This window comes from Salvia hispanica, unplaced genomic scaffold (genome assembly GCF_023119035.1).
Source record: "Salvia hispanica cultivar TCC Black 2014 unplaced genomic scaffold, UniMelb_Shisp_WGS_1.0 HiC_scaffold_413, whole genome shotgun sequence".
Lineage (NCBI taxonomy): Eukaryota > Viridiplantae > Streptophyta > Magnoliopsida > Lamiales > Lamiaceae > Salvia > Salvia hispanica.
In genome coordinates, this window is record NW_025952150.1 from 3,916 (window position 1) to 26,930 (window position 23,015).

Sequence of the window (23,015 nt, forward strand, 5' to 3'; positions counted from 1 at the left end):
TCAACTGCATCGCCCATTACTTTATTTACTCAATTTGGCCAAAACAATTAACCTCTTGACGACAATTAAATATAATATCCAAAAACACCATTTAATTCATTTAGGCCCATCTTGAATTGATAAGGATTCATGTATTTTATGATCCATTTTCCAAGAATTTACCCATTTATGATGTTTGATCTAACAATTTACGTGAGGCTATTTTCAATTTCTCAACACAAATCAAAAGATAATAAAAGATCCACCAACAAAAATTGAATCTAAACAAGAATGGATGGAAGATTAGGAATGGAAAGCATGTGTATAATGCGAGATAAAAGAGTTATGACCATAGGACCTTGACCAAAAGAATGGAAACAACCCTGCAACTTTCAATAGCTTCTATCACCCTGCTCCACTACTCAATGGATCACCCCATTGATGCATACCTCTACTTGAATCAATTTATGAAATTAAAACAAGCAATCTTCAAGAAAGGAATTGGATACATTCCTCAAAGAGGAAAACTCACAAAGGAGATATCTTTAATTCAATCACAATCTTATCTAGAATGAAAAATGATATCAAAATATATTTATACTAAGGGTCCAAAATGTGGAAAAAGGCCCACAAAATCTAAGTCTCGGATGATTCACTGGTCGGGGATGCGAGGCGCAAAACACCCGCCTGGGTATTCTCTCTCCCCTTTCGCCATTTCACCCGGTCGGGTGATTTTCATAATGAAAACACCGGCCGGGTGTTCTTTCGGAACTCTACCCCGTTCTGCGCGACTTCGTAAAACCGCCATAACTCCCTCATTCGGACTCCGATGAGGCGTGCAAGATACCCACGCGAAACTGTTTCAAGACAAAGACGATGGTGGTGTTTCATATCTATCGGTATCATCTCGATAGGTCGGTTGCCGGTGAATCCAGCTGTAGTTGAAATCCTTGCGCAACGGCTTCCATGATCGTATCATCCTCCCCTTCTTGGAAAGGATTTGTCCTCAAACCAGCCTTTCTATTCCTCGCATCCTCGGGCGCCCTATAGCTTTATTGAATCCTTGGAATGTCTTCCTCTTCCTTGGACCCCAATCAATCCATGGCTCCCTCGAGGGGAAGACCATGACGTCAGCACTCATGGTCATATCATCCTCCTCCTTGGGAAGGATTTATCCTCAAACCGGGTTCCGCACACCTACAAAATAGAACAGAGCAAATCAAATATCAAAGTACGATGATAAAGATTGAGACCACTAACGGCTCAAGAGCAATACTACACAAAGACGTTGTAATGGACTTCCAAATTTATGTTCCCTCAAGCTCAAGGCCAAGTCACAATAAATATGAGAACACAAATTAATGAATCCTTTCATGTCCAAATCTCACCCATAAGAAATCAAGACAAACTCATCAAGATACCCTTCATACCAAAAACTCAAATAATTTCACAATATAGGTACAAGATGTGGGTTTCAAATAAACATAGGCATTCCTTCACAATGTAGTCTCAAACAAAGCCATTAGATATAAAGTTCTTCAAATAGACCATAAAACATCCCAACTCCATTGAATGGTTTGATGGGCATGCATAAATGTTAGAGTTTGTATCTTTGAAATCACCTTTTGAGTGATTGAATACCTTAAAACTCTTATTTTATTTTCAAAAGGGAAAAAAAAGATTATTTTTGTCATAATGGATGTTTATTACATGTTTAAATGTATAAGTAACTTAACAAAGTCTAAGTCTTTGTTTTAGTAGACCGGTTGTGGGCGTCATTCACTTTAAGGTAACACGGTCAGTTCTGAACAAAGAAAAGAAGAATTTCACAACCTAGATAGGTTTTAAACTACCTATCGTGAAAGGTTGCAATGTCATCCGATTATTTCTAAAGCCTTACCTGAAATAAGATGACGTTGGTGTGGTAAAAGCGAATGGATCTAAAAAGCAGACGGCCTTTATCTTCTACTTGAAGACGGGTCTTGTAAATTATCATTTCTTAATCAATGTACTTAGCATTGAGCATACGGTATTGATTATGCACTACTTTGACTTACCAAATTGGTGCGGGTTTTCGAAACCCCAATAAGCCTGGTATATTGGGTTTTGGTGATTCAATATCTAGGGGGCTAGGGTTGCTATTATTTGAATCGCGCCGAGTAGCCCCGTTTGATAACATCCTCAAGAGAAGCTTGAAATAAGGTTTTATTATTCAACCTAGCTAGTTGGAGTTTAATTACTCTATGAATAATAAATAAGATTTTCTTGTGAGTCCCTCTTGGAATAAATAAGATATTAATTGATTAAGTCCCTATGAGACAATAATTAATTAATGGATGTTTCTATCTTAAGTGCGGAAATAAATATCAAGTAATGGGAAAACCAAGTAATGGGAGTGCAATATTACTCAGTAGTGGCTCGTAATATTCCAATTATAAGATTATATTAAATTTGGGGTTTTAAAATTTAAATTTGTAAAAAGCTAATTGGAGGAGCTCTATCCAAAGCATTCCATAAATCCTTCTGGGCCCAATATGTGACTTATTATAAATAGGAGAATAAAGGAGATAGAAAATACACTTATTTTTCCATAAAATTTTCGTCCCCTCTTACTTAGAAGAGGGCGATTTTATTTTCTCCCCGGGGAAAGGTTTCCGTCTTCTTTATTTAAGTCCTAGTACCGGTGAGATCGCCCACCCGATATCGGTTCTGGTCAAGAACGCGAAGATCCGTGGTTTTGTACTAAAGATCTTTACGTGGAGAAGGCTAGCTATCTTCGATTCTTTGGAGAATCATCAAGGTATAATGGCTAAACGTAGAAAAGCATGTTTTGGTTTTTAATTTAAAAACATGTTTTATTTGAGTTATGAGCATGATACATGTGATAATTACCCAATAGAATTTGTCTAAATAATCTTCCAAATAGATCGGGAATGATTATGTAATTGATTTAGTGGGCTTCCGCTTCCTTTAATAAAAGCAATCACAGCCAAAACACACATCCCAAACACCTTTTTTCTATTTGGTTCGATCATCCCCATACAAATGATGCCCAAATTCTTGAACATCTTCACAAAAGATTTGACATTCTCAACAAGACTAGGCATATACAAGAAAGGGTCCTCATAGTGTGTATATTCAAAGTAACCGAATAAGGTCTATTCACAAGATTCATATTCTCAAGGTTAAGCAACAAAAGACATAAGGAACCATTGATACATCATTCTTGCTCAAATGAGAGCTACTCCACAAATTGACAAGCCCATATTCAACACATAGAGTAGGTTCATCACAACACACATCAAGTTTGCAAAAAGGATTATCATTTAACAAACAAAGTTCATCAATATGGATTTCATCCCATTGCCCCATCAATTTCAAGAGATTATCAAACATAAGGGAGCAATGTGTCCATAAACCTTCATGCACGACATGGAGACAAGACACAACACCATGCATATGACACTTGTAAAAAACTACATCAAGTATCATAAGAAATGTTTCCAAATTAGCCCCACACAATTGCTCTAGCAATTTATAACAATACCACAAACATGAGAATGATGCAATTTTATGCCATTAATCACAACATCATCCTCAAGAGACATATGACTGAAAAAATCCTTCACAAAACGGCCATAGAACACTCCAATCCCTTTGAAGGGTTTAACTACCTTGCAATGAAAACATAGCAAACACCAAGTTCTAAAGTCATTATCTATTTTACTCCTCTTGGTCCTACTATTCTCATCCACATACTCATGAAGCTCAGGCTAACAAAAGAAAGATTAGACATCTTAGCATGAGAAGAAGTCACTCCAACATTCAAGGTAGATTTCACAAGAGAAATTTCATGTCTTTCAATGCTTGGATTTATGAAGAAAGGATCAACATATGATTCAAAGATAGATTTAGCATTCAAAGATTCAAGCTCATGAGACCACTCTTTACACAAGTCATCAATAACAAATCTATCAACACAAAGGGACTTCTCAGTGTAATCATATGCAAGGGGGCATCACAAGGAGACAAGGATAGTGCACTTGAATCTTGGGCAAGGAGTTCATCCACTTGCCCTTGTTCCTCTTGATCCTTCTCCGGGGCATAGTTTGCCATGTGCAATTTGATGCTTCACTTTCATGTCTTTGCTCTAACCTCGAAACTTGCATCATTTTGCATATTGGTATAGTTTATTTTATAATTGCATATTTATTTATAATGTTAATTGTAATAATTATATGTTATATATATATATATATATATGTTGGGTATGTGTAGGTGTATTTTAAGTAGTAAATAAATAATTTTAAAGTTTGGGCATTTTAATAACGTGAGTGTGTGCATGGACTAGTGTGATCTCATTTTCTTATATCTATCCTATTAGGTAATACAATAATAGTATTAAGTTTTTAGTAGTGTACGTGTGATGAGTATAGGTAAAGATAAGCCAAATTATTATTTTTTTTATTCAAATTTTAAGTCGGCGGGTAATCGTAAACTTAAACTTATATATTTATATACGTGAGTGAGGTATTAGGAGGAAAGACTAAACAAAAGTTCTTAGGAGAAAAAAGAGAGGCGAACGAAAGCTGTAAGTGGAAATGGAAATAGAAACAAAAATAGATCTATGGTCGAGGAATAAATTAGTAGATGGAATCAGAGCTTAATCGCTTAACCTATCGTATCCGGTGTGTATAAATCACACTTTTAATTTTACATGTTTTATGTGGTTAATTGCTATGTGTTAGAGTGGAGTGAATATTTGATTATATGATATTAATTTGATATAGTCTGTTATTTGGAATTATTTTGGAATGTGATATGGATATGTAATTGGTGCAATTTGGGTAAATAAAAGTGCAATTGATATATTTTTATATGGCATTAGAATTATTTGAATAATTGGATTAAAGAGGATATGTGACGGTCTTGCCTCGGGTTCTACGAAAATCAAAGAAAATACTGCAAAGAGGGGCCTTCGGTAAAGGTCAAAATGCAAAGAGGGACCTTCGTGGAAAGGTCAAATCAAAGAGGGGCCTTTGTGGAAAGGTCAAAATGCAAAGAGGGGCCTCGTGGAAAGGTCAAATCAAAGAGGGGATTCGTGGAAAGGTCGAATAATTAAAAGGACCTGCAGGGCGTATACAATGGAATCCCAGATACGTGCTTGATCATCACATAATAATAAACGAACAAAGTGGCATATGCATATGTATGTGAAATTGTTTCTAATATTTGTGGGTTATTGTTAAATATATTGATTAAAGAATATGTTTGATTTTGGGTGTGAATTAAAGATAAGGTTTATATACACCTAGTTGTGGCTCATATAAACCACTAATATTTTTCAGAATAAGATATCAATGATGTGGTTGGCTGATTAAAATTCAATAATTTTTTTAACCTTTTTCCCTATCTTTTTTGCATGTAGATAATTGTAAAGTATAAAGTGGGGAAGGGCCCCAAGCTTTTAAGGGAAATAGTATTGATAAATTTTGTTTTTAACTTATAAAAGGTTTTTTATTTACTTGAAATTTGAATTTATTTATTATGTTTATACATCGGGATCAGGAACCTTAAATTAAATTTCCACTTTTTAAACAAAAAAAAACATAAAAAGTGTTTTTGATGGGCTTATTTTCCTCACCAAGGGAAAGGGGAAAAGGGGTCTTTTGGGTCCCACCCAAAGGGTTTGGTTTAAATCTAACAAGCCCCCTTTAATATTTGGTTTGGTTTTTCGCTCATTTGATTTTTTTCTTTTCTCCCACCTCCACCACTCTCTTTATTTTTGACCTCCCCTTTGTTTTCATCATGCTCTTGTTTTTAGACTCATTTCACTCTCGCCTTTTCCTCTCTCTCGTTTTTCTACTAATTTTTTAAGCTCATCAAAGGAGACATTTCCTTTCAAAGAGCTTATTAAAATGAAAAGAAGAGGAGTAGTCAAACGATTTAGGTTTACCCATTTGCGTGTCAACACCACCTTTGGGTGGAGATCAATCGAGGTCCATATGAGACTTCTTTTTTAAATTTTGGCCTAAAACCCCCTTTAAAGCTAGCATGATTTCTCACCTCCTAAATGCCACTCTAGCCTTGGGAGCCTCTCACATTCCCCCTATCAAGTCCATCTTCAGGTCCCTGATTCACACCACCCTATCACCCATAGACCCCAACCCTCCCGTGATTTCCCCATCCCAAATCCCCATGCCCTATTCTCATCCCATTTTTATTTTCCCTCCTTCAACTTCCCCATAAGACTCCACCCCTCCTCCATTTTGGTTACCTACCCCAAAACACCATACCCAAGTGTTTGTCTTCTCTAACATTTCCTCCTTGCCATTCCCCATTTCCCATTTTCAAAAAATTTTGACCTCAGGGGTGGTACATTGCTCCTGGGAGAAGAGTTCTACTCCGTTCACCCCCCGGGGATCTTTTTTAACAAACTATTTTGGAGGGATTGGCGGCTCTTTAAACCCCTTCATTTCTTCTGAATATCTTTTTTGAGATCTTGTTTAAATCCTTCTTTAGCCATGATGCTCACCAAGTCTACCCGGGTTTAACAATAGTTTCGCTTTCCTCCCTCCTCCGGGATGTCCCCATCTTATGATCGAGAAAAGGAGGCATCCAAGTTACCTACAAAAAACAAGACAAAGACTGAATCCTTTTAGATTGTAAGATAAGAAAGAGAGATTTAAAAACTAACTCATCCCAAGTAGTATCTCCCCCTCCCAAGTCACTCACCAATGTCATCCAGGTTTAGAATATCAGGCAAGATCCCCACTCTCTATCCACCCCCCGGCCCACAACTCAATCAAGGTATACACCTCAAGAACATATACCCAAGTATAAACCAAAGTAATAATGATTAAACATATGAAAGCAAGGAAAACTAGGGGAGTAAAACACACACTAAAGAACACAAGAATGGAAAGCTTTGAATTGCAATCTTTAGATTTTTTTTATTGATCCCCCCGCCCAATTTGGGTGAATTTTTGGGGGTATTTGAAAATCAAGTGTAGATCAAGGGAAAAATAGTCATATATAGATAAGGGGAAAATATTTATATCTAGTCGATTTGATAATTGGGTAGGTTTTTATGGTTTTCCCCAACTATCCCAAAAAAGGGGAATGATGTTAATCTCCACGTTATCTAGGGAAACGGGAATTTTTTTTATGAACATTTGCAGGGAGCTATGACATATAACATAGATCATACACACCGAATTTCAGCTTAATCTAAGACATTTTATCAATTATCCAACAAAAATAGTGCAAAACAAGGAATAAAAGAAAACTCAAAGAAACAATAGATCAAACACCAGGGGACATTAGATAGAAATGATAAGGGTCCATGTATTTTATGATCCATTTCCCAAGGGTTTACCCATTTTATTTGATCTAACAATTTTTTTGAGGCTATTTTCAATATCTCAATTCTCAACACAAATCAAAAGAAAAAAAAGATTCAACCAACAAAAATTGAATCTAAAAAGAAGGATGGAAGAGAGGAATGGAAAGTGTGTATAATGATGAGATAAAAGAGATACCATGGGGCCCGATCAAAAGAAGGGGAAAAACCCGAAACTTTCAATAGCTCTATCACCCTCGTCCACTACTCAAGGATACACACCATTGATGATACCTCTCTCAATCAATCTATGAAATTGAAACAAGCAACCTTCAAAAGGAATTGGGTACAATCCTCAAAGAGGAAAAAAATACAAAAGGGGATATCTTTAATTCAATCACAACATTAAAATGAAAAAACATCAAAAGATATTTTTATGGCCAAAATAGAAAAAAGGCCCACAAAAATTTAAATCCCGATGATCACCCACCGGGGGAAATTGAGGGGGAAAAAACCTGCCCGGAGCCCCGACTCCCCCCCATTTTCGCCCTTTCACCCGGCGGGTGATTTTCGAATGAAAAAACCCCCGGGTCCTTTTGAACCTCCGCCCTCTGCGCGATTTGAAAAAGCCATAACCCCTCATTCACTCCGATTTAGACGCAAAAATCCCAAAGTTGTTTCCAAAGAAAGAGGGATGTTTTCATTGAGAGTTGATGGTAACCCCCGGGGAAACCTTGCAATTCCATGAATATCATAAAAATTTCCCATCTTAAATAAAACATGACAGCCCATTTACAATTTAAATGGGATATAGCCCAACAAACTAAAATGAACCCAATATCTCCTTCCTCCAGGATACTTCTTCCCCAATTCACTTTCCAATTAAAATCCTTAATCAAAAGAAAGTAAGGTAGGGCGGCTTCTTTACTCCCATAAATTTCTCGGCGATCGCCGCTCCTTCGTGTAGCCGGCTCCGCCTCCTTTCTCAATTTTCACATCTTTTCCCATTTCCCCAAATCGGAAGTGTACGCGGCTTCTTCCTCCGACGAGTTCACGTCGCCATCGCCCCTCCGTCGCCTCCGGCGAATCAACGCCCGCTGACCCTTCGCAAATTAAATGGTGGAGAGGAGGCGTCGCCTCTCCCACGGCGTTGCCCTTGGTGAGCAGTCGTCCCCGGCGGCCGTCTCGCTATTGCTCCAGTGGCGAAGTCACCAATCGAGGGGAAAAGCGTCCCCTTTCTCCCTCTGTCTCTTTCTCTCCGTCGAGTGTGGAAGCTCTGAGTCCGAGGTTCGTGTCGCACCTACGCTCCAGCTTTGGCAAGCAGAGCCGCTGTCTGCGTCGCCTCCGCCGCGTCAACGTCGCTCATCGCCGGACGGCCCTTCGCCTAAGCTAAGTCCCTTCCCCACTTCTTTCGAAGCTTAGTCTATTAAAACCTTATATTCTAGAGCAGTAGCTATGTGAAATCTTTTCATAACTTATTGGTGATGTTCAAGCCTTGATCTTGTGGGGATCGATTATTGTATCTATTCATTAGGATTCATGGTAGAAGCAACTTGTTGTGGTTCGGGCAGAATGATTGTTGAGACTATTCCTATTTCCTCTAAGTCCTTGTTCTATCATGGTTGTTGTTCTACGTGATGCAAAGGAGAGGGTGTTGAGGGGTTTACCTCACTTGGTGAATCCTCGGTTTTATGCGGTTGTTCCCCCGCGTTGCGCGCTTCCCCTCGCCCTCCTCTCTACCCTCGTGAAATTCTAAGTTTGTGAAATTTGGGGTGTCAAAGTGGTGGAGGAAGTTTATATGGCCTCTTGTGTTGGAAACTGGGGGCAAAGACTCCCATTTTGGGGCGCTAGCTTTGCTCTTTTTTTGGCACCATGCTTCTTTACTTAATTTGTGCAAGTCTTGGGGGCAAAGACTCTATTTTGGGGCTGCCACTTATCTCTTTTTCGGCCTTGGTATAATGTTTATTTACTAAATTTGTGAAAGTCTTGGGAAGGTATCTTTGATGAGATCATGACCCTTGTTACTTTGTTTTCTCCTTCACTCTTGCAGGGTGATGATGCAATGCATAATCTAGTACAACTTGGCATTTTACCATTTTGATGAAGCTCCATGACTCTACTTTTTGTTGATCCATTTCTAATACCCTTTTGGTGTATCACCTTTGCAGGATCCTTGGTGTAGCTTTGTCCCTTTGGAGCTTTGTGGGGTGGAAATTTAGGGGAGAAAGGAAAAGAAGAATGGAATCTTTTGTGTAGCTAGGAAGGGTATAGTTGCTTGGGGTGTGTATTGTCCCTTTCATTCACATATTACAACTTGTATATTATGTAACATTTGTATCTCCATCATTCTTGAAATAATACTCCTCGATTTTTTTATTGTTTCCAAGCAAGCCATTCTCAATATCTTTTTTTTGGGATCCGATATTCTTACTCTTCATTTTCCAAATCGAGTACTTGAAATTTCAAAGTCGGGATTACACGCGAATTCAAGATCACACGTCTTCTAAACGAAAATTATTTAAGCTAATAAATTCAATTTATCTCGAAAAAAAGGGACGGAATTCCGGGCGCCCAAACAGGTTCAACAATTTTACATGCCATGTGAATATCAAAATCTTGTCACCAAAATAAACTATTTTATATAATGTATTTCTGAATCATAATATACTTAGTAAAATATTTATAACACAGTTAAATAATATGACATTTCATCTAAACTATTTCTTCGTATATATATGATATTTATTTTTAATTATTATCCTACACGGCACCATATCTTATGCCCGATGTGTATACATATAGAAGTATTATGATTATAAAGATTGAGTGTTATTGAATTAAACAAAATAAAATTTAAGAATACTCCCATGTCCCCCCAAGATGACATATTTCTATTTTGGGTAATTTTTTCTCTCCGTTAATACATTCAACCATTTTTTTCTCATTTCAATTAAATATTCTACTATCTCTTTTCCCTTCATACACCACTCTTTCTTTCTTCATTTATATAGCATCCACTCTTTCCAAAAATATTCTCCTCCCGCCCGGGATAGATTACGTAAAATTTCCCATTAACTATAAACGGTACTTAAAATAAATCCAGGCGTTATTTTTTTTTTTTTTCTCATAGGGGCCCGAAGGTGGACCCGGGTTGGATTATGCAACATTTTTAATCGTAGTTGTTATTACTTTTTCACGTAGCATATGATTTTAAAATCACATGGTTAAAATTAAAACATTTAAAAACAAAATCGATATTAGCCGATTCAAAGTACGATTTGTTAGTCAAATTTTAAATTTATCGAAAAAATCTAGGAAGGAAATAACATCGTAAGATTTTAAATTTTTGGTGTGCGACGCAAACTTTCCACATAGATCTTATTTAGCAGAATATTTTAAAGCGGATTGGGGTTTGGAAAAAATAATCTCCCAAAGTTTATGCTTTTCACACCACTTTTATACAGTTTATAAGAAATGGAGTAGCAGATTTTGAATAATTAATAATTTTAAAGGGCCAAAATCATCTTAAAAATATGAATGCAAATAATTAAGGCTAAACATGATAATAGTTTAAAAAAACATAAAATTATATACTATCAAACCATAATGCATCTCTTTTCTTCAAACTATGCATAAATTTTTTTCCTTATATTGATTTTTCTAAAGATATGAAAAGGTTAAAATAATATATTCTGCTAAATAAAATAAAATTTAATAAAATGTCAACTAATTTATCTTTATTTCAGAATATTTACCTTAAAAATGTTTTTAGTATTAACTAAAACTTGTCGTATTTCAATTAAATTTTTCATAGGTTCAATTAGTATTAAATGAATAGGGGAGTGTTATATTGCTAACTCAATGCTTAATTGCTAACTACAACTCAATAATAGCCATTAGATATTCAAATTAAAGGCCTAGATCATCAACCATGAAATGTCAATACGATCAACAAGCGTCAATAAGCTATAAGATTAATTCTAATAAATATCAATAGGGGTATTAATGTCAAGTTAGTTATAACTAACTTTTAAAAGAAATCTCAAAACTTTAAATTCATATAACATATATCAAATTAAAGATAATTTTATAAGGATTCCAACGATATACTACATGCATATGTTCCGACGTCAAAATTTGAAAAAATTTAATTTTTTTTTTGAATTTTCGTAAATTTTATGTACAGATTTATGTCAATACACCTTATATAATATGTCAATATTATGCTTGTAAAATGTCAATATGAAATTGTGTTGACATTATTATGTCTTCTGTTGATGTATTTCATACAATCTATCGACATTATATTTCTAAACCCTAAATTTGATACTTGCTATTATCTTTTTAATATTAAAAAATGAAAAACGAAATTACACATGACAAATTGTAGACCACAAGATTTCTAAAATCTTATGGTCTTAAATTAGTTGTAGTTAGCAACTAAGAGATGAGTTAGCAATTGATCACCCCCTAAATGATTATATATGTAAGATTAGTATTCATAATGAGTAGTATTAAATTAAATTTACATTTTATTGGTCATCTTCTATTGCTCATAGCATCCTAATCCAAAATCAAGACCAAATCTCCACCCTTAAATTTTAAAATGAGTTGATGAGATTGAACCTTACGAATTTCAATAAATAGTATACAAAATATCAAAAAAGGGTAATATCGTCATTATGTTATCATATGATAATTTTGAATGTTTTTTTATATTAACATAGTGTATTACAAATATCAACAATATGACATAAGAATATCAACACTAGTATAAGAAAATATCAACACATATTTATGGAGATTTTTACATGGTTTTATTGAGATTTTATATTCATTATATTGAAATTTTTAGATGTATTTGTTGATAAAAATCTGATTATCAACATTTACTAAAACTAAAACAAAAAATATCAAATTTCACCATCCGAACGTCGTCGAAACATATGCAATTGAGATCTCGTTGGAATCCTTATAAAATTATCTTTAATTTGATATATTTTTTGCGAAAAATAATTTAAATCGAGAGATTTACGTAAATTCAAAGTTTTAAGATGATTTTAATGAGAGGGAATAGACATTAATACTCTCTAATTTTATTTATTAATTTTCTTAATTAAAAATATAATCCATGTAGCATTATTCCAACCACTAGATCTTCTTATCTAATGACTAAGATTTGGTTTTAATTTGAAATTATTAATCAATTAGCAATTAATCATTTTTCTATATTTTATAATCAATGTAATTATGTTAATTATTGAAATGTAATCCAAATAATAACTATCTTCACTTTTTATTATATCAAACCCATAAGTAAACATTGGTCCAAATATATACATACGCGTCATTTTTATATTTATTTTATATTCGGCCAATGTCTTGGAGGGAATATGTGGATGGCGGCAGGGACGGATCCAATGAATAGCTAGATGGGGCATATGCCCCTCCTCAAATTTTTCTACTAACTTATAAATTTCTATAGTTTTTGCTAATTTACACCATTTACTTACTAAATGCCCCTTCTAAATTATTCAAAATTTTCTCTATATATATTTTTGCCCCTGTTGAGATAATTTTCTGCTCCGTCCCTGGATGGCGGCAATGACGTTTCATGCTTGGCGGTGGTCGTTGCCATGGAAAATTGGAGAAAAGTAGCATGAGTTTTTATTCTTTGAGAGAGATTGATTGGTGGCGGCATCTGCAACGTGTTGTGATGATTGGAGTATGGCTTTAGATTGACGTGAGTTTTTTTTTTGAGAGAATTTGAAGGTTGATAGTGACGGAGGAAGAGTAAATCAATGGAAGCGCCACATGATAGACCATTGATATATCAGATTAGAGCATCAACAATTTGTAGTGAAAGAAGAACAGGATAAACCTTTTTTTTTTTTTTTGATAAGCAAATTAATTTTATAACATATCAAAAGAAGAGACAACAAAACAGCATGGGCAAACCCATGCGTGAAGAACCGAACAAGCCTCGGTCTTCGAAGACGGAGCCAACAAACAAAAACAACAGCTCAACTAGAGTCTAATAAATGGTACATTCTAGTGCAATGGGCCTCATTAAAACCTTCCACAGCCAAAAACCCCAACGGGGAAAAAGCCATGGTAAGGAAAAAGAGTACCCGACGAAGGTACCATTTAGCAAGAAGGGGCCAGCGGCCTCACAGACGGTCTGGTAAGTGAGTGACAACTTGATCATGATTGAACTTAGCATTGAGAACACTATAATTCGCCTCTTTGATCTGGAAAAGGACACGTACACCGTCGAATCTCTTCCCCTCCATAACGGTCGCATTCCGGGCTAACCAAATGAAGTAGACGGTCGCTGGAAGGGCTATCCTTCTAGCAACCTGGACAATCCGGTTAGGGCCCCATCCCGACCACACCACTTAATCGCTCCTCTAATAGTGGTTGGCCACCGCCTAAGACCGAGCCAATCTCTGATATTGTCCCATACCGCCCAAGTCACGCGGCACTTGAAGTAGATATGCTCCACCGTTTCAAAATCCCCTGCACACAGTCTGCACGAATTGTCAATATCCACCCAAGTGACCCGGTCCCGTTGTGAGTCTCCCTCGAACAGCTAGCCAAGTAATAAACGAGTACTTAGGCGGAATTGTGTCGTGCCAGATGTACTTGCCCAATAGTGGCGATCCTCTCTTGGTCTAAACCAATCATAAGCAGCTTTGGTGTCCTTAGTAGCATACCACCGATTAAGGAGGTCTTTAGCCTCCTGTCTTGAACCACGCTCCACCATAGTGTCTCTGATGGAGAAAATGTGTTTCATCAGCGTGGAATCTTCCTTGACTCTAGGCTGCCACTCCCAAAAATCAACACCCCTCAAGATCTCTGTGTGGATCCACTTTATCCAAAGAGAATCCTCTTTGGCATGAATATTCCACAACATTTTAGCGTGCAATGCTGTGTTCCAGGCAGCCAGATCCCGGACCCCAAGCCGCCTTCAATCTTTGGTAAGCAAATGTCCTTCCATGCCACCTTCGGGAACTTAGAACCCCAGACGAAGTTCCTGGCAATCGTAACCATCTTAGACGACACGTTATCCGGGATGGGAAAGGCTTGGAGCCAATATGCTTCGACCCCTGCAAGCAAGATTTAATTAGTTCCAATCTACCCGCATAAGTAAGGGACTTACCATTCCACTTCTTGACGGTGGTGGACATCTTCTCAATTAAGCTTGAGTAATCGGCTGTCTTCAGCATTCTAGACGCCAAAGGAATCCCCAAGTGTTTGACAGGAGCTTAGCCACGGGAAACCCAAAGGCGTTAATGATGTATACTCTATCAATGTCCGAAATTGTCCCTCCCAAAAAAAATGTTAGACTTGTCCCGATTCACCTCAAGACCCGAGCATGCCGAAAACTCCTCAACGAGTCAGCAAGAACTTGCATAGAATGGTTGTCACCTCTACCAAACAACATAAGATCGTCAAGCAAAGCTAAATGAGTGATACGATGAGACGCACACCCTTATGGAAATTAAAGCCTCTAGCTCTAGTTTGAAAATCAAGGAGACGGAGAGATACTCCATACAAAGGATGAAGAGAGCGGGGACATAGGGTCACCTTGCCTAAGTCCCTCTTACCTTTGAAGAACCCATGAGGGCTTCCATTGATCAACACCGAGTCGGCCGGCGAGGTTACACATTCCATGACCCTCTCCACAAAAATGGGATGGAGCTTGAGGCCTAGGGGGCACGTCCTCAAGGAAGTCCCAACAGATGGTGTCATAGGCCTTTCGAAGATCAATCTTCACCGTACATCTAGGCACCGTTCTAGCTCTATCATACCGTCTCATAAGCTCGTGGCCGGTGAATGTTGTCCATAATGTTCCTTCCGGGACAAACGCCGTTTGGGGCCCCGATTCACAAGCTTAGGCAGCAACGAGTCCAATCTCCTCGAGAGGATTTTGGTAATGATTTTGTAAAATACATTACAACATGAAATGGGTCGAAAATCACTTACCGGGGTTTATTAGCCGTTTTAGGGATAAGCGCAATGGCCGTTGCATTGAAGCTCTTTAGGGGGTGCCCGACTCAAGAACTCGCCACAACGTCAATATTATCCATTCCAAGCATGTCCCAATTCTTCTTATAGAAGGCCGATGAGTAGCCATCCGGCCGGAGCTTTGTCATCCTTAATAGCGAAAAGGGCACCCTTAATCTCATCATTAGTCACCGGTATAATAAGGCCATTTGATTCTTCACTTGTAAGGACGTAACCGGACTGAACCACCTCAGGGCGCAACGGAACCGCTGGTTTCGGAGTTCCAAGAAGTCCTCTATAGAAGTGAACAAAGCTCTCGGCAATGTCGCCTTGATCCTCCAAGATGCTACCATCCGATCCGCAAAGGAAAGAGATAGTATTCCTAGTATTATTTGTTCTTACCATGGCATGGAAAAAGGCCGTGTTTCGTCACTAAGGAGCCTATGTTTAAGGCCGGCCTTCGGCTGAAATAGTTCTTTCCGCTGTCACCAACAACTCACCTTTGTGCTTAAGCACCGAATCTGATCCCGGAGAGCAATATTGACGTATCCTTATCCGCCATAAGCTGGAGGGCCTCAAGGTTTTTGTGGCCTCCACGCCCGGCGTAATGTTGCGTATCCCGAAATTGAAATCTTTAAGGACCTGCTTGAAGGCCTTGCGCTCGTTGGAAGAGGATATACCGCTTGGGTTTCCCACAACTCTTGTCCTCCACTTCTCGGCCATAAGCTGCCCAAATTCCCCATGATCCATCCAAAAGTTAAAGAATTTGAAGGGCTTTGGGGTTGCCCGGATATCACCAAATATTTTGGTTACCACCGGCGAGTGATCGGTCGGAACCCGGACGGTAAGAACTTTGTATTGGCCATGTAAGCCGCATCTAGCCATTCTTGATTCACCATCGCCCTGTCAATTTTACTAAACACATGACTGTTAGTCCAAGTAAACGTACACCCCGTAGAGGTAATGTCTTTCATCCCTAAGATGGCACATGCTTCCACCAGGCCATCCATCTCCGGTTGTCGGTTTTCTATACCCTCGGACTCATCCACATGCATAACCGGTTAAAGTCACCACTAACCAGTGACGGCTCACTCGCAAACCAAAATCCACTAAAGAATCCCACGAGATTGCCCAATCTCGGGGAATGTAAGCCATAAACAAGAGAAACAGAAAGAGTTCCAAGAACTAGACACACCGATTTTAGTATGTATAACCCGCCGTCCATTGCGCAAACTTCAACGGCACCGTTTGAGGATTCCAAAGAAGGAGCATCCCGCACGTTCCATTCCTATCCGCAATAACAAAATTGAACTTCCAGAAGGGAAATACCTGGCCATAAAAGCGTTTAGGTTGGGCATCCGTATCTTAGTTTCCACCAAGCCCATGACGTCCACTCTATGTCGCTTAATAAACTCCGCTACCACCGGCTGACGCTCCGGAGCCTGCATTCCATGCACGTTCCAAGTAGCAATGATCATTGGGGTGGTGGGAGAAGGTCGGACACACCCAAGGGGCGGTTGCTGCAAGATAAGGATCTTTTGTTCTTAACAATCTTCTTCTTAATCGAAGAACCCGGCGCCACATCAGCCTTGGGCCCGCGACTTTTGGACCTCTGGCGCACACTGGGCGGACTCTGCCTCGGCTCGGCAGACTCATCCGCCTTTCGATCATCATAAGTAATTAACTTTATTTCTCGATAAATAAAATATTACATGGACCTCTAATTTATAAAATACTAACTAGATTCAATAAAGAAAGAGATTGCATAAAAATAGTTAACTAAAATAAAAGATATGTTAAATCAATTAATATTAAATGGTGTGGAGAAACTTGGGGAATAAGGCATAACGAATCTTGTTGGACAAGGCACAAGGCTTGTTGGACAAGGCATGAAGTCCCTATGAGTCTGACTTCATTCAGTTCTATCATAGATCCATTGGACGTCACTACCTTCATGTTTCCTTTTTCAACGATATCTAAGGATAGTCATTAGCGAAATTACCTTCCCATAATCGCCAGAAACGTAGTCTTCCATTATTTTTACATTGCTACATGAATGGAACGACGATCCAGAATCCAATACCCATGATTCTATCCAGTGGCAGACGCAGAAAAAAATCGTGGTGGGGGCTGAACTATATACTCTTCCGTCGGTGAATAATTCTCTTATTTCCTTTTCATATATGTTCGCGCGTAATAGTCTCATTTACTCTTTTATTTTGATAAAGTGGATTGCACATTCCACTAACTCATCTCGATCACGATTTATTATAGTAATACACAAAATTATAACTCATATTCCACTACATTTTTTTATTCATTTTTGAATATAATCCTTAAAACTCGAATTAAGTCAAAATAAGACAATTAATAACGGACAACCATATAGTAGTATTTTTTTAGTAATAAATATGAAAAACTATACTCCCTCCGTCCCACGTTACTTGTGTCCCTTCTTTTTCACACTCGTTTTGTAAAAATAATAATAAATAGTTAGAGTGGAGATAAAGTAAAGTAAAAAAGAATAATATAGTTAAGAGGGCGAAAAAAAAGTGACTAAAGTAACATGGGACGTAGGGAGTATGAAATAAAATATTAATAACTTAAAATGTTGTCCTAAGTAGTTGTAAAAGAAGGAATATTACCTAAGTAGTTGTAAAAGAAGGAATATTACCTCAAATTATTCAACGTGAGCACCTTAAAGTCTAATTCTAGGATAAAAATTCTAAACCAACATCTTTGAAACAAAAAAAAATTAATCATTTGTAGAATCCTATATGAATACTACACGTTCAATTCATGAAATGTTTTTCATATTTTCGTTCTTAATTTTTATAATAAAATAAATATTGAAAGTTATAAAAAATAAATATAAGTAGTATAATAGAATTGTAAAGAAATAAAAGGAGAAGAAAAGTAAAGAAACTAAAAAAGAGTAAAAATTGATATTTACAATATAAACCCGCATAAACCTTAATCCACTTATGAATTATAGAATATATCATTAGTATTTAATTAATTATTTATACTACGCTCACACTGGACGCTACTTTCAAGGAATAACATTATATATATATATATATATATATATATATATATATATATATATATATATATATATTAATTATTTTATAGGAGTAATTTAGTGGGTCATCTTCTTCCTCAAAATACCTGTAACAACAATTAATTTCCCAATTCACTTCTGCAAATTTGAATTCATAGATTCAACTCAGCGACTTCAGCCTCTTCTCAACATTAATTTCACGCAATTTAGTCTTCAATAACTTTGATTTAGGAACACTACAAAAAAAGTCTATATTAGTGGCGAAAAATAGTGGCGGAAATATTCCGCCAGTAGTACTGGCGGCATAGTGGCGGATAATCCGCCAGCAATTTAATGGCGGAATTCTAACGGACCAGTGGCGGATTTTAATTTGCACATATCTGTGGCGGATTAATTCCGCCACTACAAATCATTTTTCAATAAAATATATAAATATTATAAAAAATAAATTATAGTGGCGGATTTTCCGCCACTGTTTTACTGAGTCTGAATTAAATCTAGGGCACATTTACGCTTTTCATTCCCTTCACTATTGCGCGAAATTCTCCCCGCCTCCGCCATTCGCCGCTGCAGCTCGCCACCGCCATTCGCCGCTCCAGCTCCATCGCCGCCGTTCGCCGCTCCAGCTCCGTCGTTGTCGCCCGCTCGCGTTTCACAACAACCGTCGTCGCCACCAGGTAATCAATGTACCATTCCCCCGCCTCTTCTCGCCATTTCCTCTTTTGCCTCTCAATTGAAGTTATCTGCGTGTCAATGGCTGCTCCAATTTTGTGAAAATGCGAGAGTGCTCATTTCTTCATTGTTTAATTTTTCACTTTCCAAAACTTAATCTCTCTTTTAATTATGAGCTTATTTTTCCTAAACGGTGGATTTTAGTGCAGATTACTTTGTGATTCTCTTTTTGAAACTTAATCCTTGCTTGTTGTTGCAACAGTTTACCTTTTGGATCTCACCTCAACTTTGATTTTCAACATCGTCATTCCCCCATCTAGGTAATGATGCAAGTACTAAACATTTATTCCATATGCTTTAAGAGCATCTCCAAGGGGAGAGGTAAATGAAGGGGTATAGTCATATAACTACCATATTTACCTTTTCTTCATGGAAAATCATTCTTCAAGGGAAGAGGTATTTGAGAAGGTATTATACCTTTTCCCATTTTGAAGAGGTATCTTTACCTCTCCATCAAGGGAGAGGTAAAATCATATATCTACCATATTTACCTTCTTTTCATAAAAAAATCATTCTCCAAGGGGTAGGTATTTGAGAAGGTATTACACTTTATGTTTTATAATGCATCTTGTACTATTATTTTATTTTTTTTAAATGATATACCTTTCTATATACCTTTTATCCTTGGAGTTGATTGCTTTTTGAAAAGTTATATTGCACTTTTTGAGAAGGTATAAGCATGATATACCCTTTTCATTTACCTTCTTCCCTTGGAGTTGCTCTAAGGATGCTCCTTTGTTGTTTTCTTCAATATGCGTGTAAGTGGAAGATTTGAAGAGGATTATTGTATTTGATTTGATTAGGTTATCCGAATAGCGTACATGATTTATATTTAATCTGCTTTTGTTAAATATATGCAGATATTGCATGTTTCCTATACCTAAGCTGTGGATGTTTCTAGGACATATGAGTTTCACTCACTTTTGCTATGCCTTTGCAAGTAATCTTAGTATCTTACATATGGAATAACTCACATGAGACATCATTTTTAGCAAAAACTTTTCATCTAGAAACTGTTTTTAGTTGTACTCACTCCTATTTGTTTAAATATAATATACTTAACCCTTAATATTGCCTCAATTATTTAGTTCAATTGTGCTTACTGCTAAGTCATTGTTAGAAACTGAGCTTCACCTATCTGAAGTTAAATAGGAGTAAGATCTTTAGGAGGATGCTTGTTTGGGATCTTAAAATTGCAACTTTGAAATCCAAGTTCCATTATTCATTCGTGTACAACTTTTGGAAGCCAATGATCTAAATTTTGAATTCACTTTGCCTTTAAGATTTGGCATCTAGAGCTGACTTATCTCCTTAAAATCTTTAACTAAACTTAAGTTCTACTATCAAATAAGTTCACCCAATTCCAAATCTCTGTTTTGGATTAGTAAAGACATTGTTGAATATTGTGTTTGTAGGCCTTGTTTGAGATTTTCCTTTGTGCACTAATTGAATTTTTTTACAATTTTTTTATTTAAAGAATGGAGAAAGCCATCATCATGGTTGGTTTGTTGAGCAAATTGATTTGTTCAATTGCTCAAGTCAATGGCAATTTGTTAAGCTTTGAGAGTAGTGTCAATGTCAATGTATATTTGTTGTATTCTCTAAGTGTCATGGCGAGTTCTTCTTTCTCTCCCTCTTTTCTTTTATAATCTTTATTTGCAGTTTTTCTTCTTTTTTGTGATATTGGGAGTGATACATGGCACTTCTTCTGTTCTTGAATTTGTGAATAAAGTTGAATGTTGTTATGATATTTCCCTATTTTCTTTTAGGAGTATGTAAAAAATTGCAGAGGTGTGCAGCTTTTCACTTGCAGATGGTTGCCTTTGTCTTCTCCAAAAGCTTTGGTTTTTCTATGCCATGGTCTGTGTGTGTGTGTGTCACGTGTTTAGTGTAAAGTGTGGAAACTTTATTTGGGTTTGCTTGTAAAAATTAAACATTGATGAATGTTGTTGCAGGTTATGGCATGGAGTGTAGTAATTTCATGAAAGGTATGCCCCATACTATATATAGCAACTTCATTATTTCTTATTTTACTATTTCAGACAATAACAACATCTGCATTTCAGATATTTTAGTTTTTTAGTCTTACTCATATCTAAGATTTATCAGAGTAATAAAATTGGATTTTTAGTCATGATTTCCACTATTAGGCAACACCAACTTTCAATAATGATCGCAGTATTTTTTCAATAGTGTTATTATTTTCCCTTAATTTAGTGATTTCTTGCTTACAACGATTTCCTTAGTATATAAGAAAACATGAAATTAAGGTATGTGATAAGAATTTGAAAATGAGTTAGGTGGCTTACTTTGGTTGATCTGGTAAATGAATCTTGAATTCATCGGCGAAGGAATGTATATCTGTTGTACAGTATTTCTTTTCCCATGCAGTTGCGAATGTTGAAACTAGGCGCTGCCCTTTCTCCATAATTTTTGTCTAACACATGATTAATTTTATGAACTCACATTCAGTAGAAGTGAAAGTTGTATACATTGTTTTACTTTAGGAGGAGATTGTTACAAATGACTACTTAAAATATAGTTGCTCAACCAATTCATTACACGAGAACTTCTATTCAGGTATTTCCATTGTAATAATAAATAATGAATGCAAACTCTAAGATCATCACTTATGCATCCAATACATCTTTGTGTGAAAGATATTGACAATATAGTACATACTGTTATCATCTATGTCATGACTTATGGGTATTTTTGTATTGAATTTATTATTGTTGTTGTTGTTGCTATTACTAATGCTAAAGATTTTTGTCTCTGTATTTGTGTGCTTTAGAGAAAGGAAGCAAATATCACTTGCAAAAAGCTCTAGCTAACAGGTACTTGTTATTGCTAGTCAAAGAGTAGTTCTTGTGATAAGTTTAGGAACAAGTTTTATAATCTTTATCATTATTCTGAATGCTTATATGATCTGGACGTCGTAGTATTTTATTATTCTTCAATTTCTCGTGTGAACCAATAAGATATGTTAGGCCTATATATATTATGCATTGCAAACCTAAGGCTGAGAACTTTTCTGGTTTCTTACCAACTCTTGTAGTTTCATGTATCAAAAGCTGGCTTAAGAGATGAACAGATGAGTTTGATCAAAGATTTGGAAAGGAAAGAGACGGAGTACCAGGACGGAGTTCAAGAGACTGAGAAAGAACAAGATGTGTAGATGATAAATTTGCCAACAACATTTCCACTAGACATGAGACTAAGAAGGAACATGAATTATTATTTGTTACTATTAACTAAAGTTTTAGAATTTGTATTGATGCTCAATATTATTACACTTTGGTCTTATGAGTAATTAAAGAGTATTGGTGTATCTATTGTTACTTTTATCATGAAATATGTATTGATTTGTTGAAAAAATTATCGCAACAGGGTGGGTATAAAATAAAATAAATAAAATGAAAAATCTGTATAAAATAGTGGCGGATTCATTCTGCCACTAAATAGTATTATGTAGTGGCGGAATAGTGGCGGAAACAAGTTCCGCCACTAATAATGGCTCACCCAAATCCGCCACTATTTTAAACTTTTAGTGGCGGAACTGCTCTGGCGGACTATTTTCCGTGGCTAATCCGCCACTACATTTCTATGGCGGAAAATATTCCGCCACTGATATTTTAGCGGCGATTATATTGCCGCGGCTCTATTCCGCCACTAAATCCGCCACTAATTCGTCTAGTGACGGAAAAATCACTATTTAGTGACGGATATTTCCGCCACTAAATAGCGATTTTTTTGTAGTGGAAGAGCTAAAGACTATTTTTTTTAAATTTCAAAAGATTTTAGCAATAGGATGAAAGGGTAAATAAATTTTTGGGAAGGGCTTGAGCCCCTCCCTGGGCCTTATTGTGTCCGCCCCTGATTCTATCG

The 23,015-nt window shown here is 36.7% G+C and overlaps 1 long non-coding RNA gene across 1 annotated transcript; it reads left to right on the forward strand.

Annotated features, from left to right (window-relative positions):
* Positions 1-21,659: 21,659 nt before the first annotated feature.
* Positions 21,660-22,468, forward strand: LOC125199176. The gene is made up of 3 exons (XR_007172532.1): positions 21,660-21,707; positions 21,922-21,964; positions 22,186-22,468. It is a non-coding gene; the product is annotated as an uncharacterized LOC125199176 (long non-coding RNA).
* Positions 22,469-23,015: the final 547 nt, after the last annotated feature.